Source organism: Ursus maritimus, unplaced genomic scaffold (assembly GCF_017311325.1).
Source record: "Ursus maritimus isolate PB19 unplaced genomic scaffold, ASM1731132v1 scaffold_30, whole genome shotgun sequence".
Classification (NCBI taxonomy): domain Eukaryota; kingdom Metazoa; phylum Chordata; class Mammalia; order Carnivora; family Ursidae; genus Ursus; species Ursus maritimus.
This window is the reverse complement of record NW_024425564.1, coordinates 9,506,872-9,523,889: the sequence shown is the minus strand read 5'-3', so window position 1 is coordinate 9,523,889 and position 17,018 is coordinate 9,506,872. Positions and strand designations below refer to the sequence as shown.

Sequence of the window (17,018 nt, the reverse complement as noted above, 5' to 3'; positions counted from 1 at the left end):
ATAAAACACTGATGAAAGATACTGAGGATGACACAAACAAATAGAAAGATCTTCCATGCCGGTGGATTGAAAGAATTAATATTGTTAAAATGTCCATACTACTCAAAGTAATCTACAGACTTAATGCAATCCCTATCAAACACCAAAAGCATTTTCATAGAACTAGAACAAAATACACTAAAATTTGTATAGAACCACAAAAGACTAGACATTCCAAAAACAAACCCACATTTTTATGGCCAGTTAATCTATGACAAAAGAGGTAAAACTATACAATGGGAAAAAGTCTCCTCAGTAAATGGTGTGGGGAGAACTGGACAGCTACATGCAGAAGGATGAAACTGGACCACTTTCTAACACCACACACAGAAATAAACTCAAAATGGATTAAAGACCTAAATGTGAGACAGGAAACCATAAAACTCCTAGAAGAAAACAAAGGTAGTGATTTCTCTCACATCGGACTGAGTAACATTTTTCTAGATATATCTCCTTAAGCAAGGGAAACAAAAGCAAAAATGAACAATTGGGACTGTGCCAAATAAAAAAGCATTTGCACAGTGAAAGAAACCATCAACAAAATGAAAAAGCAGTCTACTAAATGGGAAAAGATATTTGCAAATGATATATTTAATAAGGAGTTAGTATCCAAACTATATGAAGAACTTACACAATTTAACACCCCAAAAATAATCCAATTAAAAATGGACAGAGGACCCAAATCGACCTTTTTCCAAAGAAGACATACAAATGGCCACCAGACACATGAAAAGATGCTCAGCATCGCTCATCACCAGGGAAATGCAAATCAAAAGCACAATGAGACATCAACTCACACCTGTCAGAACGGCTAGCATCAAAAAGACAAGAAATAACAAGTGTTGGTGAGGATGTGGAGAAAAAGGAACCTTCATGCACTGTTTGTAGGAATGCAAACTGGTGCAACCACTGCCCAAAACAGTATGGAGGTTCCTCAAAAAATTAAAAATAGAAATACCATATGACCCAGTAATTTCACTCCTGGGTATTAACCCAAAGAAAATGAAAACACTAATCTGAAAAGATACATCCGCCCCTACATTTGTAGTAGCGTTATTTCCAATAGCCAAATTATGGAAGCAACCCAGTCCATCAACAGATGAGGGGATAAAGAAGATGAGATACATAGGTGCACATACAATGGAATATTACTCATAAAAAAAGTCATAAAAAAGAATGAGGGCACCTGGGTGGCTCAGTCAGTTAGGTGGCTGCCTTTGGCTCAGGTCATGATCCCAGGGTCCTGAAATCCTGTCCTTGGAGGGCTCCCTGCTGGGAGTGGGCTTCTACCTCTGCCTCTCCTCCCCCTTAATCTGTCTCTCTCAAATAATAAATAAAATCTTAAAAAAAAAAAGGAAAAAAAGAATGAGGCCTTGTCATTTGTGACAACATGGATGGACCTGGAGGGTATAGTTCTAAGTGAAATAAGTGAGAGAGACAAATACCACATGATTTCACTTATAAGTGGACTCTGAAGACGAAACAAACAAACAAACAAACAAAAAGCAGACTTTTAAATACAGAGAACAAACCAGCTGTTGCCAGGGGGAGGGGGTGGGGGCATGAGTGAAAGAGCTACAGGGAAGTAAGAGGTACAAACTTCCAGTTATAAAATTAAGTCAGGGAGATGAAAAGTACAGCATAGGGAATACAGTCAATAATATTGTGCTGATGTCTGGTGACAGATGGTGACACTCGTCCTCCTGAGCAATGAGTAATGCTGAATTATTATGTTGTACCCCTGAAACTAACATAACACTGCTAATTATACGTCAATTAAAAAACCAAAACCAAGTGGCCTTAATGGCTCCAAACCCCTTGCTTTCCATTACATCACACACACTACTGAATAATCTGCCATGCTGCTGTAATTTCTACCAGCGAAATTCGTTAGTTACTTTTAACTCGTGTTCAACAGGCCCTGCCTATAGGAAGTACTACAACACAGTTACGCCGCGAACACACGTCACAGGGGGGCCGAGCCGTCCCCGGGACACCAGCGCCCGGCACCGGCCTCAGCACCGCGCCGCCCCGCACGTGGCCGTCAGCCCGGGCTCCAACCTCGCGGGGCCTCGGGCCAGCAGGCGCGCAGGGAGCCCTACCGCGGGGACAACGGAAGGAGCGACCTGTGGCGCGGCAGCGCGGGCCCCATTAAAACGAGGGGACACTTATCTGGCGGATAATGCGGCGGCGAGCTCGGCCGCGGGTGTCCAAGCGGGGGGCCCCGGGAGCTCAGCAGCCCCGCCCAGCGGCCGCACTTCGCGCCCCGCCCTCCCACCACGTGACCGCCGCCCACCACGTGACCCCGCCCGCCGCGCTCCCAGCAGTCCGCTTCCTGGCCGCGGGCTCCGGCAGCTGGTGGGACAGCAGCTCCGCGACCCAACCCGCCCGGAGCGCTCGGGCCGCGGGGGTCAGGTGAAGAAGCCGAGAAAAGTGAAAGAGGGGGCGAGGGCCTCCGGGTGGGAGCCCAACGCGGCCGTCGGGGCGCAGCCACACAGAGACGCCCTCTGGCCGAGGGGCGCCCCCGCGCGCTTTGGTTTTCGAGGGGAGCCTGCGAGCCGTCCCACCCCCACCTCCAGAGTCCCCTGGCGCTCTCTGGAGCCCGGGAGTGCGGAGCGCCCACGGCACCGGCGCCCGCGGCGTCCCGTACCGCCTGCGGGGCTCAGAACACGCGAGGCCCAGGCTCTCCTCTCGCCGCGTTAAGGGAGCGGGGCAGAGAGGTGGGGAGGTGGACCCGAATTCCTCCCCCAGCTGTGTCGAAGCAACCTTAGGAAGGAGACCAAAAGGACACCACTTTCCTGCTTCTTGCCGTTTTCACATGGAGTTATATTTTATTTTGAGGATATACAGAAAAGAATTGTATATAATTATATAATATATTCACAAGATTCTTCACCTACAAGAATACAGGTGGTACACACATCTCAGAATCCCTCAAATCTACTGCCTGTACCCTCCCCTCTCCCTCCAAGGCTCGCTTAAGGCCTGTCTTTTCAATCTCTGTCTGAATCGTCTTTAATACGGAGCGGAACAAAATGAAGGACTTCTTTTTTTTTTTTTTTTTTACATTCGTATAAGTGTCATACATTTAACTTTTTGAAAGGTGTACTTTGAGAAAATGGAGAATACTAACTACATCTACAAAATGACTTAGTCAATCGGGCTTGGGGAGGAAACAAAATTTTATATTTAATTCATTCAGACCCCTCTTCAAATAGATGTTTCATAAAGACTTGAGGAGGTTAATGGCCAAATTAAGCCATGAGCAACTTGCTTTTAATTCTTATTCAGAAAAGAAATCTTTCTTTGTGCCACAGATGGTCTCAATGTTCTACGTGCACAAGGAGGATCGTTTGCCTTATGTGTATGGTTCCATTATAGGACAATAATGATGGTTAATGGAACATGAAGAATAAAACAGATTCCTGATGTCAGACGCCACTTCAGATCGATTTCATTAACAAAGAGAGTAGTGGACCTTTTGAGATTCAGACAGTCCTGTCTGAACTAGAAAACTAGACTAAAACCTCACGTTTTGCAAAATTAACTAGTATTTGAATGGCATTACTTTTTACCTCGTATTAGGATAGAGAATTTAAAAACGTTGTTTTAGCTCCCTATCGATAGGTTTTTGCTGAGTTTAGAATTAGTGTGATGATCTGGTTTATCTACAAAGACTAATTTCAATTAAATATCATTTTAGTATGGTTTGGGAAAGTTTAACCCTATACTTCTTTTCTTCCTCCTCCTTCTCTTAATTATCCTGTTAGAATTGCATATTGAAGCACTTCAAATCCTATTTATAAGTTGAGTCAAAATTCGGTAAATTCATTCCTCATAATAAAAGGTGCTCATTGATAAGTTCTAATCCGTTCCCGTGTCTCATTTCATTTTCCTTTTTGAAAACCAGCGGATGCTCCCGTTTTCTCCTTCCAGGGCAGTGGACCTTTGAGTGTCACTTCCGAGGAGGTGCTGGATTATTATTAAAAAAAAAAAAAAAAAAAATGGACGCGGCTAGGACAGACCTGTGAACAGCGCGGCTGGGTCCACAACTCGCACCTACAGGCTCCCAACCTCGCGCACAGATGGCATTCTCTACGAGTACAGGCGGCAGTGTGATTCCTTCGATAGCTCAGTTGGTAGAGCGGAGGACTGTAGTGGAAGCTCTTCGGGCATCCTTAGGTCGCTGGTTCGAATCCGGCTCGAAGGAGTTCGTGTTTTGTAACTTTTTTTTTATCCCCATCATATAAAGGCGTATCTCAGCTACATAAATCCTCGATGTGCATCTACTAAGACTATTCCCGATGTACAGCCAATCCAATTTTTAAAATTACTAATTTCTGTAACAATGACTAACACGCGCGATCAGACTTCCACCCCATAGTTTCCATACAATACAGCTGGGGGCCGCCGAGAAATAGCGCGCTCTGACGAGGCGGAGCAGAGGCAGCCCCGCTGGGCTAGGGGGCTGCAGACGCGTCTCCGCTCCCCCACCCGGGATCCGGAACCCAGGGAGGAAGGACGCTACCTGCGTAAGGACATGACCTGAGGGTAATTGGTGGGACACGCGCGCCCCCTGGTGGGCTTAGAGTCCCGCGTCTCTGGAAAGGAGTTTTTCCAGGTGAAGAATGCCGAACTGAGGGCAGCTGGCTGGTCTCAGGGCGGGATGACATTCAGGGGCACTACTACTCCTTCTCGGTTTAATTCTGTAACAGGGTTTTCAATCCTGGTTGAGAAAAGTTTGTGGGTATAGAATCACCTGGGCAGGATTTTCTACCCATTTGGGGAATTAGCTCAAAAGATAGAGCTTTCTCTTAACAATAGAAAGCATTTGTTAATTTTGGGCCAATCTCATTAAGATATATGAATCCCACTTCTCCCCTGTCTCAAAAATGTGATGCCAAGCACCTATGGAAGAGTCCTCAACTACAAAGATATTACATCAAAGTACAAAGAATTGTGTGAGAATTTTGTCCCTGGCAATTTTTTGTATTTTCCTTCCTATGCTTCAGAGCTTTTATTTTTTAATGATTCTGAAACTTTGGTGTATGTCAGAACACAGAAGCCCAGGCTTCTGGAATTGGGGTAGTGTTTTGAGAACCACTCCCTAAAATGTATTGGAAACTATACCTATTAAGGACTGAACATTGGTCTAAACTGATAGCTCCTGCTTAACTTCTTGCTTTTTGAAAGCGAACTCGGGCAAAAGAGTAAAGAAGAAAAATGATCCAATTTTCTTTTCAAAGATAACATTTGGGCTTTGGATGCAAAGTTTATTAGATAGTCCTGGGCTGAGCTTCTCCCTAAGGCACCACAGAGATTCTCCACCCTCCCATAATGGGCCCATATTCTGCCATAGTCCAGTATCAGTATCAGCATTATCACCACCACCTGCAAAGACGCAGCCAGACGACCCCAGAAGAGGAAGAGTATTCACGTAGGTATTAAATTAATTATTAAATTAATGCATGTATTTGAAAAAAAAAAACACATTTCAAACATACCTACACATTATATGACTCTTCACCATGTCATTAAGAAATGGGGATCATTCGTTTCTGTTTTAAGAACTTGAGGTTGCCCTCAATAGGTCGGACATGTGAGAAATAGATTCCGAGAATAAAAAGGTAATATTAATGCATAAATAATTGAAGCGCAGATTTGTAAATCCACCTGGCAGGGACTGATACTCAAATATGCAAAAAGTTTGAGAAATCCTAAAGAACTCAACCATGCCTGTCCTAGCACTTTCTGAAGACGAAGGAACAACAGAGAGCGTGCCTTTTGCAGGAAAGGCCACCCTTGTTAGGAAATGCGTGCTGCGCCCAGCTGGTGATGTTTTAGCTCGGTATTTAGAGGATCGTTGAGTACAGGCCGACGGGTAAGAGAACATAAAAGTGGAGAATGCGGGCATCGATCCCGCTACCTCTCGCATGCTAAGCGAGCGCTCTACCATTTGAGCTAATTCCCCGCCCTGACGCGCGGCCGCGCCTCTCTTACCCACGTTGACATCCGGCGGCAATTTGGGGCGCGCCGCCACCTCTTCGCGGCGGCGTTGACCACAGGAACCAAGGGCGGGGCAGCAGAGCAGTAGGGATTCCGGCCCTCGGCGCCACCTGCCACCTGTCCTACAGTTCTGGATCCTGTCGGTACAAGACCTCAGAGGGCGGCGGAGTCCGGGCCAGGGAGGCCTCGGAAACCCTCGTCTTAGAAACCGGGCAAGAATTCAACCTGGAATCCTAACGAGGAACCAGGAAACTGGAAGGAATTGCAGGCGCATCCAGGAGGAAAAACCAAGTTTCTCAAGCAATGAGGCTCGGTTTTGGCCTTCGCAATAGTTCCTGAAGTCCCTGCACCCCTAAAATTTCCACCAGTTGACTCTCCTGGCTCCAGAAACAAATTCTCCGGAGTCCCTATAGATGCCCCTTAGGATCCGCTGTCTGGCTTTTTAAAAAAAAAAAAAAAAACACCGTTCCTGGACACATGGCCACGAGGGGGCGCGCGTCCCAGTGAATTTCTCCTTTCTGGCTTCTGTAGTCCGGAGTTTGTTCAAAGGGTGTATAAGTTACGTTTTATTTTTCCAAGGTAAACATTACTAGGATGCTGAGATAATTATGACTGCAGGTTTAGATCCAGAGTCTTTGCAAAAAGACAAAGGTAGTATTCGAGTCTTTTTCTTCTGGACCTAGTGGGTACTAGTAGGTATTGTGCTCGGTGCCGGTTCGGAGCCAGAAGCCCATCACGTGCAGGAAAACCATATGAAGGCCTTCAACCAACATCTACACCTTCAACTGTTGCCTTTCCTAATATCCCGTCCTTGGAGACTTCCTCTCTTTGGTTTAGTGTTAGTTTTTACTCTCAATGACACTGAAGCGAGTGGTCAAAATTTGAATGTAGGAGAAACACCTCATTTAAGAAAGTGACTCTCTGTCTCTATGCAGAGCAGGCCTTTCCAAGATCCTTAAAATGACCTTGACGTTGGCGCTTCCATTTTGCTTGCTCACTGCAATCAGGGCTGATAACAATGGATGAATCACCTTCTGAGGGAAGAAACCTTCCATCTACTTGCCTCCCCACAACTTACACAAGAGAGTTCACAACTCAGGTGTTCCAAGTGGGTGTAGAGACCACCATTCATTTCAAAACTTGGTTCAAGGTCAGCCTTCCCCTGCTTCTCTCCAACATCTGGGTGCTTTCCCCCTACTCTTCCCAGGACGGAATTTGCCCAGCTGCAGAAGTCAGTTTGGCCTCCATTTTTTCCCCTCCCTATTCATTTTCCATGATTCCCTTAGGGGTGTAGGTGTGGAATTTAGTAACAGAACATAGCCCAATTCCACAGCTCAGATCCACAGATTGGGCACTGGCATGACTGACTGAACTGGGAGTGACTGGTTTGTCTGGGGGCTTTCAACCCTGAGCTGGGAGTGCTGGTTTCCAGTAATGCTGGGTTGGGAATTACATTTTCCAACACTCAGTTTCCACAGAGACTAAATGAAAATCAAGACTATTATTTTAAAATTCACATGGAAGTTTTACCAGTTGTTAAACTATTGACCCAACTCTAAGCTCTCCGCTCTGGACTGAATTGGGTTCACCCCAAATTCTTATATTTCACCTTTAACCCCCAATGTGACTGTATTTGGAATAGGGAAGTAATTCCGGTTAATAAGGTTGTAAGGGTGGGGCCCTGATATCATAGGATTAGTGTCCTGATAAGGGGAGACACCAGAGAGCTTACTCCGTGTGTAAGACACAGCCAGGACATGACCATCTGCAAGCCAAGAAGAGGGCTCTCACCAGGAACCAAATGGCCATCACCTGGGTCATGACTTCCAGCCTCCAGCACTGTCTGATGTTTAAGCCGCCCAGTCTGTGGCCCTTTGTCACAGCAGCCTGAGCCAACTAAGACAATAATCCTTTTTAAATCTGCCCTGATAAGGTATGAGCCTCCGGAAACCACATTACTGGTGTCCTGCTTGCCCCCCTGTTAGGCTTTGCCAGAGGGGAAACTAGGAGAAGAATGCAAGGCTGGAGGAGGGGAAAGGTGGGCTTACTGATTCCTGTTTCCCTTCTGGGGACTTCTGTTCCTCTAAATGTTGTCCCAGTAACGAGTCCAGTACCAGCCCAAAATTTCACCACTTGTTGGCAACTTTGCTATTTTCCGCTTGGTATTCAAGGACACCTGATAACGTCAAGAGAAACTGTCCACTGCTTAGGATCCTTTTTCTCTAGCTGCAAATTCTCTATCAGGTTAGGAACACTGAAAGAAAAGTTCCTAGGCGCTATTCTCTTAGTTTCTCATGGAAAGGGATTTAATTACTGAGTTCAAGAACAACACGTGCTTTCAGCAGTTCGAGCAGGAGGCACTGGTTGGTGATTGACATCTGCAGAAAAATTTGGAAGAATGTTTTCAATAATATAGTTTTGTAGAAATTTTATTTTAATAAGCCCAGATGTTTTATAGAGAAATTCACTTAATCTTTTCCTTAAATATATTGCAGAGGAGGCCTTTCTGCCCGGGGAGTGTAGCATGCTCTCCATCCGCCTGCTTCTGCAGAAGGTGCAAGGGAACTGATCCGTCTCTGTTGAAACTCAATGTTGGGTGATTTGCTTTGGAAAAGGAATATTTATATTTCCATTTAAGAATTTCAAGAACTTGTTTCATTTTAATTGCTCTACTATAATTATGCAATAGAATATGAACCACCCAAATCGTTTATCCAACTAAAAAAAATTTACACACACACACGCACACAGGAACACTCCACATTTTTCGTCGTTAGAGTCATGAATATACACGATTTCCCATTCGACTTTCAGAATGGAGTACTGCAATGTCCCAAAATGCAGGGGGCATTGCTCTGTTCACAACCCAGGGATCTTCTCCAACCTAGTTGCCTGTATTTAGGGCAACTGTATCATTTATTGAGCAAACTATGACATTTTGGGGAGAAGAAGGAGGAAGTAACCAGAGAGCAGGGAAGGAATTGGGCGTAATCCAAGGCGTTATTTTCAGCTGTCTTATTCCTACGGTAGGAGGACATGGGATACCCTTTGGGTTTTTTTCTTGAGATAGACATAAGTAATATTCTAAGGTCTTAGATGTACAACCCAACGATTTTTACAGATTTATAAACCCATGCACCAGATATCCAGATCACCGCATAAAATACATTCGGTGTCGAAGAAGACAGCTTAAGGCTGCACTTTTAAAAGTGAATATGAACATTACCAACGCAAACCATCTGGAGAGACATTATTTTAGGAATCCTATAACAGCCCTTCCCAGGAGTCCTTCGATAGCTCAGTTGGTAGAGCGGAGGACTGTAGGTGCGACAGTTGGGTATCCTTAGGTCGCTGGTTCGAATCCGGCTCGAAGGACGAGACTTTTGGAAATCCCAGGCTCCTCCCACGAAGCCACCGTAAAATTTAGATCCTTCCGGAACGTCGGGGAATAATCCCTTCCCGCGGGTCTCCGGCGGACAGGTTGCACTTTCCGTTCAGACAAGAGCGCGCTGAGCTCTCCTATTTACAAGCACGCAGTACATCCGGAGCGGACTGCGACCGCGGCTGCTGCAGGGAAGGGCCGCCGGCTCCGCGGAAGACCTGCCCAGCAGGCTTCGTTCACTTTTCCCGCCCCGGCTCCGGGGCTGCGGCGCGCAGCTCTGCAAACTGCCGCCCGGCTCCCCGGCTCGCGCGCTACACCCCGCGCCCCAGGCGGGCCCCGGCGCAAAGCAGCGGAGAGGAGGGCGCACGCGCGCGGCTGCCAGGCGCGCCCCGCCCCCTAGGTCTCCAGACCCCGCCCCTGGGGAGTCGCGGATCCCGGGTCACCCTGGTAATTTCCCAAGGGGCCTTTCACTGGAGCAATTTCAGACCTACCCCAAAGGGGGAAGTAGCATCATGAACGTCACCGGACCCACCGCCCACATACAGCCACCCTGCTGGCACCATCTACCCCAAATCCACACCCCTCCCGCACCCTGCCCTTTCTGCACAAATCGGAGATGCGGACAGGACCAGCTCACCGCCTCTGCTCCCTCTGCACACGGCAGGAATGGAGGACAATTCACATAGAGCCGTCCCTTTCGAGTTACCAGCGCGCGGGTGGGCAGCCGCCCGCACCTGGGGAGGTCCCTGCGGCGGGACGCGTCCAGAGAAAACCGGCTGCAGCGGGTACACGCCCTCCCAATAGGACTACAAGTGGGGGCAAGACAGCGACCAGGTTGCCTCTATCTTCCAGCCACGAAGTACCCACGGCACATACATGACACAGTCGTGTAACTTCTCAGACTAGCATGCTCAGTCTGTTTACTCATAGTTTGCTATAAAACTCAACCCTGAAAAGTGATCTTGAATGGTAATTTTCAGGAGCAGCAAGGAATTAGGAGGGTTTGGATTTGAAGACTCATGCTATAATTTTTAGTCTGTCTTTGGGGAAGCCTACTCCCGAAGACCAAATGGCTGGGAGAAGCTATCAAGAAAAAAGGAAAGCAGAGAGATTCTGAGATTCTGAGAGAGAAAAGGACAAGGGCAGTCACTACGGCTGCCGTGGCACGTGACACAGAGCAGCTGAAACGCCTCTGTCCAAGCATTTAAATTAAATCTTTTTTGCTGGAGCTCCCGCGGTTTCCAATCTTGAAAAATCGACATAGTATGTTTAGATCCCAATCCAAGATTTGTATTCACTCCAATAAATTGGTTCTACTTTTAGCTCAACACACTTAGGAATTCCACAAAGAGCCTCAGACTATTATTAGCAATTATTTCAGAACATTTTCCCAGAACCCATTTCTTGGAGTGACTGAAAAAAATACATCTCTTAAAATAGGATAACATGACATTAGGCTGACAGAAAGACTCTTGGCAAAACTTCACCGAGTTTTTTCTTCACTCGGTAATATAAAATGGATAATTATAAGAAAAAAAATCTGAATACTCTTACCATAGCTCTTGGCACAGAAGTTCACACATTTTTGTTCGGTATTTTCCTTGAAGGCGAATAAGCCTTCTTGGCGGATTCAGACTTTCAAATTTCCTGTGTCCACCTGAATAGGTTAAGTTACGGTGTAGTAACAAGCATTCCCTCCCTCCTGCCCATCAGGGTGGCTCATAGCCAGAAATTCTTATTTCCGCGTCATATAACATGGTTTGGCGGGTGGGCTCCGCTCCATTCTGGGACCCTGGCTTATAGATCTTCTACAACTCAGATCATAAATTATCTTGTCAGGGTAAGGGTAAGGAAGGGTGTGGTGGATTGCCCATTAGCTCTCAAACTTCCAGAAGGGACATCTCATTTTCCAAATGTGGCATTTAGGACAACTACAACTGTTGGATATAATATTGACAACATCAGCTTGAAAGTACTGGAAATTTTAAAATATGATAAAAACAAATTTGTGTAATTGTATAATGTGTTAAAAATAGTTAAGTACTACAGGCTAAAGAAAAGTAAACAAGTCAATTGGGAATCCGATAAGGGGGCTGTGTGCCACCAGAAGCAGACTGCCCAGCAAGACATCCAATCATGTTGAAGTCTTTGTATGGTTAACTAGTTTTGTTTTGTTTTTAATGACCGCTATTGAAATGTAACTTAAACGCAGTAAAATTAATTCCTTTTTAAGTGTATAGTTTGATGAGTTTTGAAAAGTATATTCAATCATATAACCACCACAACGCTCATGATATAGAACCTTTTCATCTCTCCAGGAAGTTGACTTGTGCCTTCAGAAGTGCTGATCTGCTGTCACTGTACTTTTGCCTTTGCCAGATGGTTCTAGAATAGACTCCTACAGATGCAGCTTTTGAGCCTGGCTTCCTCCATTCAGCGCAATGCTGTTGAGATCCATCCTTGTCATGTATGTAGCCATAGTTCCTTTTTACTGTTCAGTAGTCCATCGTAGGGATGTATTAGAATTTGTTCATTCACCAACTGATGAAAATTTTTTGTTACTGTTTTTATTATTATTAATGAGACTGCCTGTTATGGGCTGAATTACGTGCCCCCCACTCATATATGTTAAAGCCCTAATTTCCAGTACCTCAGACTGAGACTGTATTTGGAAATAGGGCCTTGAAAGAAGTTACTACATTCAAATGAGGCTGGTAGGGTGCCTTGACCCAATCTGACCGGTATCTTTGTAGGAAGAGGAGATGAGGATACAGAGAGAAACACTAGGGGCATGAGTGTACAGAGGAAACAAGAAGGAACCTTTCTTCAAGCCAAGCAGAGGCCTCAGAAGAAATTAGTCCTGCTGACACCTTGATCTTGGACTTCCAGCCTCCAGAACTGTGAGGAGAGAAATTTGTTTCAGTCACCCAGTCTGCGGTACGTTGTGATGGCGGTTTTCGCAAATTATTACATGGCCATAAATATTTGGGGTATAAGCCATGTGTTTTGTTTTCAGTGAATATATAGGAGTGGGATTGCTGGATCCTATGGTAGGGGTGTGTGTGTGTGTGTGTGTGTGTATAATTTTAAAGATTTTATTTATTCATTTGACAGAGAGAGAGAGACAGCCAGCGAGAGAGGGAACACAAGCAGGGGGAGTGGGAGAGGAAGAAGCAGGCTCCCAGCAGAGGAGCCCGATGTGGGGCTCGAGCCCAGAACGCCGGGATCACGCCCTGAGCCGAAGGCAGACGCTTAACGACTGCGCCACCCAGGCGCCTCACGGTAGGTGTATATTTAACTTTCAAAGAAACTACCAGCTGTTGTCCAACGTGCCTGTAACATCTTACCTTCTTAGCAGTGGATGAGAGTTCGTTTCTCTACATCTTAGACAATACTTGGAGCAGTCTTTTAAATATTAGCCATTCAAATTTGTAACTAACACAACACGTTTACACGTCCCACCCACGTTTACGGGGCAGGGATTATTCCGCTATTCTGAGAAATGGGTGGAAATCTGGCGGCCGTCTTGGAATTCTGCCTCCTACAATGAGTGCCTAGAGGCATCTCATGTGGTTTTAATTTGCATTTCCCTCGACTAAAGATGTCTACCTTTACAGGGAGCTGTCACCTGTTTATCTTTTTTGGTGAAGTGACTGTTGAAATCCTTGCCTTCTTTAAACAAATTGAATCGTTTGCCTCCTTCTTGAGCTCTAAGAGCGCTTTATATATTCTGGATAAAAGTCTGGCCTCTCAGGTGTTTGTCCTGCAAATATGTTCTCCCAGTCTGTGGTTTGACTTTTCATTTTCTTAGCAGTATCTTTTGAAAAGCAAACATTAAAATTTTGATGAAGCCCGATTTATCATTTTTTTCCTTTTATACCTTGTATTTTTGGTGTTCTTTGGTGTTCTAAGAATTTTTTGCCTAACCAGAGATCACAGAGATTTTCTTCTGGAAGTTTTATCTTTTACATTTAGATCTCTGATCAAACTAGAATTAATTATTTTACGTCGTTTTGATGTAGGGTCAAAGATTTTTTTTTTTAATGGATGTCCAGTTGTACCAACATCAGTTATTGAAAGCTTATCCTTTCTCTATAGAATTACCTTGTCGTCTATGTCAAAAATCAATCAACAGTATTTTTAACAAATGGTGGTAGAACTGAATATCCACATGCAAAAAAGATGAATCACAAAAATTAACTCAAAATTATCATACACCTAAATGTAAAGTGCAAAACTGTAATATTACTAGAAGATGACAGGAAAAAATGTAGGTAGCCTCGAACATGGCAATAAGTTTGTGTACAGGTGTGTGTTACAACTTTTTAGATGCAACACCAAAGGCATACTTCATGAAAAAAAATAATCGAGAAGTTGGACTTCATTAAAATTAAAAACTTCTTCAAAAAGACACTGTCCGAAGAATAAGAGGAGAAGTTACATGCTGGCAGAAAATATTTGCAAAATTTACATATCTGACAAAGCACTGCTATCTAAAATATACAAAGAGCTTTTAAAACTCAACAATAAAATAGACAACTTGGGCAAAAGATCTGGACAACTCACCAAAGAAGATATACAGGTGGCAAATAAAAGATCCTCCACATCATATGTAATTAGGGAGCTGTAAATTGAAAAACCAATGAGAAGCCACTACACACCTGTTAGAATGGCCAAAATACAAAACACAACACCAAATGCTGGTGAGGATGTGAAGCCAACAGGAAGTCTCATTCACTGAGGCTTGTAAAATGCATATCCCTAATGAATAATAACGTTGAGGCTCTGTATCATGGGCTTATTGGTCATCTGTACATTTTGTTTTGGGAACAAATCATTTTGTTCTATCTATCCAAATCATTTACCATACATCATTAGTTTTTGATGTAGTGTTCCATGATTCATTGTTTAACACCCAGTGCTCATTACAACACGTGCCCTCCTTAATACCCATCACTGGGCTAACCCTTACCTCCCCCCCCCCCCCCCCCCGAAACCCTCAGATTGTTTCCTGGGTCCATAGTCTCTCATGGTTCATCTCCCCCTCTATTTCCCCCCTTCAGTTTTCCCTTCCTTCCTCTAATGTCCTCCATGCTATTCTTTATGTTGCACATATGAGTGAAACCATATAATTGTCTTTCTCTGCTTGACTTACTTCACTTAGCATAATCCCTTCCAGTTCCATCCATGTTGATATAAATGGTGGGTATTCATCCTTTCTGATGGCTAATATTCCATTGTATAAGTGAACCACATCTTCTTTATCCATTCATCTGTTGAAGGACATACTGGTTCCTTCCAGTTTGTCTACTGTGGACATTGCTCCTCTGAACACTTGGGGCAGGTGCCCCTTCTTTTCACTACATCTGTACCTTTTTTGTAAATACCCAATAGTGCGATTGCTGGGTCATTAGGGTAGCTCTATTTTTAACTTTTTGAGGAACCTCAAAATGGCTCACTATTGAGTTGTGTAAGTGTGTTATACACTCTGGACCCAAGTCCTTTATCATCTATCACTTAAACACTTACCTAAATGTTTTGCACATATTTTTCCCCAACCTGTCACTTGATTTTTAATTATCTTAAGTAACTTTTGAGATTTTTTTTAATACCTTAAGTCCAATTTATCGTTTTTTTCTCTATAGTTTATGCTTTTTGTGCTCTAAGAATTTTTTGCTTAATCTAAAGTTACAAAGATTTTCTCCCAGTTTTTCTTCTAGAAGTTTTACGGTTTTAGTCATTATGTTTAGGTCTTCATCCATTTTAAGTGTTGTCCGTTATGCTGTGTAGGGTCTGAGTTCACTTAGAAGCGTGTGAATATGTGAATATGCACTTTTTCCAGCGCCATTTGTTAAGGCCTATTTGTTCCACACTGAATTATCTGGGCGCCTCTGCCAAAACCAACTGCTCATGGAGATACGCGGGTCCATTTCTCTGGACTCTCTCTTGCTTTATAGTAAGTTTTGTAACCAGGTGGTGTTAAGTCCTCTGACTCTGCTCTTCTCCTTCACAACTGCTTTGGTTCTGCACCTTTGGCAGTCCATGTAAATTAGAGTCAGCTTGTCATTTTTACAAAACTGCTCCTTGAGATTTTGATTGGGATGGCATTCAATGTGTAAGTCAGTTTGGAAGAATTTGCATCTGAAAAATGTGGAATTTTCTGTCATAGAATGTGTTGTTTTTATTGTATTTTTTGTTAAATTTATCTCTAAAAACTTCACTTTTTATACCCTTCCAAATTTTTACATTTCCAGTTCCAGCTGTTCATTGCTAATAAACCAGAATACTTATTAATAAATAGAATTATAATTTATTTGTGGCCTGTAGCTTTGGTAAACTTATAATTTTCAGTAGCTTTACAGTAATTCTTCAGCATTTTTTCATAATGATCACATCATATGTGAGTAGAGATAGTTTTGCCTTTCCTTTCCAAATCTTTGCTTTTATTTCTTTCATCACTTGTACTGGCTAGAACCTTCAGGGTGATACTGAATAGAAGTCAAGGTCGGATAGCCTTGTTCTAGACCTGATCTCAGTGACGAAGCATTCAGTCTTTCACTATTAAATATGCTAACAGTAGGGTTATCCTTTCAGGTTAGTCTTTTATAGGTTGGTGAAATTCTCTTATATTACTAGTTGGCGGAGACTTGATCCATGAATGCATCCTGATTTTGTCTTGTTTATTCTGCACTATTGAGATGATCGGACAGGTCTTTTTTAGTCTGATAATAGGATTATATTGATTTCTAATAAATTCCAACCTATACTTAAACTTTTCACCTGCTTTAATTTTTTGGAAGTTTCTTTTCCCACTTTAAAAATTCAGGCAACATTTACAAAAAATGCCCCTTTTTAGTGCCACGAGTTCTGACAAATGTACAGTCATATAACCACACCCACAATGAAGATATGAAATAGTTACATCACACCCCCAACCTCCCCATGCTCCTTTTGTGGTTAACTCCTGCCCCTACATTCTACCCTGCTAACTACTGACAATTTCTGTTCCTTTAGTTTTGTGCTTGTAAGAATGTCCTATGTAGCCTTTTGTACCTGCCTACAGGGTAAGGGAGATTCATCCCTGTTGTTACATCTATCAACAGTTCGTTTCTTTTTACGCTGAGTATCCCATTGGAATATTGTCTGTAGGCTTTTGGAGCAGGAACTTTGAGTCAGTTAGCTATAGAACCATTTCAGACTTAAATCAACTCTGTGATACCACGTGACTGACACATGAGGCTCTCGATCTCAAATGAGCACTTGTACATTACCTAGCACTGGCTGATGAGAAAAATACAGAACCTTTCCTCAGGTCCCATTGTGCCCTTTGTGAAAATTGGGGCTGGAGGGGAGGTGGGTGGGGGATGGGGTCACTGGGCATTAAGGAGGGCACTGGATGTAATGAGCCCTGGGTGTTATATGCAACTGATGAATCGCTAAATTCTACCTCTGAAACTAATAATACACTATATCTTAACTACCTTGAATTTAAACTCTAAAAAAAGAGAGAGATTGGTAGATCGGGTAGTAAAGTTTGGACTGACCTACTGGAAAAGCTAGACAGTTACACGAGAAAAAAGGCAGATGCTGA

The 17,018-nt window shown here is 43.8% G+C and overlaps 3 non-coding genes across 3 annotated transcripts; 2 read left to right on the top strand and 1 right to left on the bottom strand.

The window, feature by feature from the left end:
• Window positions 1-4,160: 4,160 nt before the first annotated feature.
• TRNAY-GUA lies at window positions 4,161-4,249 on the top strand. Its single transcript is given in 2 exon segments — window positions 4,161-4,197; window positions 4,214-4,249. It is a non-coding gene; the product is annotated as a tRNA-Tyr (tRNA).
• A 1,688-nt stretch (window positions 4,250-5,937) lies between these two features.
• On the bottom strand, window positions 5,938-6,010 carry TRNAA-AGC. The gene has a single exon. It is a non-coding gene; the product is annotated as a tRNA-Ala (tRNA).
• Window positions 6,011-9,332: 3,322 nt separating this feature from the next.
• Window positions 9,333-9,420, top strand: TRNAY-GUA. Its single transcript is given in 2 exon segments — window positions 9,333-9,369; window positions 9,385-9,420. It is a non-coding gene; the product is annotated as a tRNA-Tyr (tRNA).
• Window positions 9,421-17,018: the final 7,598 nt, after the last annotated feature.